Genomic DNA, 1,313 nt, shown 5'->3' on the forward strand with positions numbered 1-1,313 from the left:
GTGAAGCTGAAATTTGGCCATTATTAAAATGGGATGAACCTAATATGGAGAAAAAAGGGATGTTATTAATCAAAGAGATAATGCACATTAGTTCACTAACAAAATGTTTGCATATTAATAATAGAAAACTCCTCACTTAGAGACCTAATGCCTCCATCATTAATTTTTCTTAGTGAAGATTCCAATTTGGTGTAAGGATAAGTTGGAATATATATGTCATCAATCCCCTAGTTTGGTTTTGGTGATGCATCTATGCATGACCATTTAGTGCTCATCTTTTTCTAGATTTTTGGCCTTGCTATGGGTTTGAAAAGGCTCTTATATGGTATGGGGAGACTGTTCCACATTTGGGACTAGTTGAACCAACATCCTTTGCTCCAATTATTGATATTGCGATGGGTATTATGGAGAAGAGTGGTGGATAATATCATGTCCTTGTCATTTTTGCTGATGGATAGGGGACTAGGAGTAGTGATACACAAAGTGGACCCTTCAGCCCACAAGAACGAAAAAAATTGATGCTATAGTGGCAGAAAGTAAATATCATTTATCAATAGTGTCAGTTGGATTGGAGATGGACCATGGGAAGAAATGCAATAATTTGATGATAATATCCCCAACGAGTATTTGATAATCTTCAATTTTCCAACTTAACAAATATTATGTCAAAGAATATGTCTACATCTAAGAAAGAGGTAGCATTTGCACTGGTTGCACTTATCGAGATTTCATTTTAGCACAAGGTAATACAAGAGCTCCAAATTTTGGGTCATCCAGTGGGTAAAGCTCCATAAGTATTTCCATTATCACCTCCCTTGCTAGTAATTCAACATGATGCTACTAGGCAAACATATTCTCACCCCACTAATTTTTAGTTTCAAGCTCCTTAAGGTGCTCCACATATTCCAAGAGTTTCCTATTTTACTGTCTATGTCATAATTTTCCACCTATCCAAAGACATTTTTGCACATTTTAACATAATAGAAAAACCTTGGTCTACAACTAAAAGGTCTTAAAAATAATTAGGGTTCAATGAGACAAAGAGAAACGAAGATTCCAAGAATCAGTTATACGGGTAACTAAAATAATATAGGGGGAGGAGAGTGTTAAATAGGGGTAGGAAGGAAAAGGGGGGTTCAAGTTTTCCAATTGATCAAAAGGGGAAAGAAATCAAACTTTGTGCTATAGAAGAGAAAAGCTTTGTTATTTTTCTGAACTTTGTGTTAGGAAAAGGGGGAAATCTTGTTTTTAAAATCTAATGCAAGGAAGGGAATTCCAATTTTCTTTTAGATAGTAATTTTTATGCAACATGT

The 1,313-nt window shown here is 35.0% G+C and overlaps 1 pseudogene; it reads left to right on the forward strand.

Moving 5' to 3' along the window:
- Nucleotides 1–213: 213 nt before the first annotated feature.
- LOC149566007 (E3 ubiquitin-protein ligase RGLG5 pseudogene) lies at nucleotides 214–875 on the forward strand (annotated as a pseudogene).
- Nucleotides 876–1,313: the final 438 nt, after the last annotated feature.

Source organism: Cupressus sempervirens, chromosome 3, assembly GCF_028749045.1.
Source record: "Cupressus sempervirens isolate cs-2001-9-10 chromosome 3, ASM2874904v1, whole genome shotgun sequence".
In the NCBI taxonomy this organism is placed as follows: domain Eukaryota; kingdom Viridiplantae; phylum Streptophyta; class Pinopsida; order Cupressales; family Cupressaceae; genus Cupressus; species Cupressus sempervirens.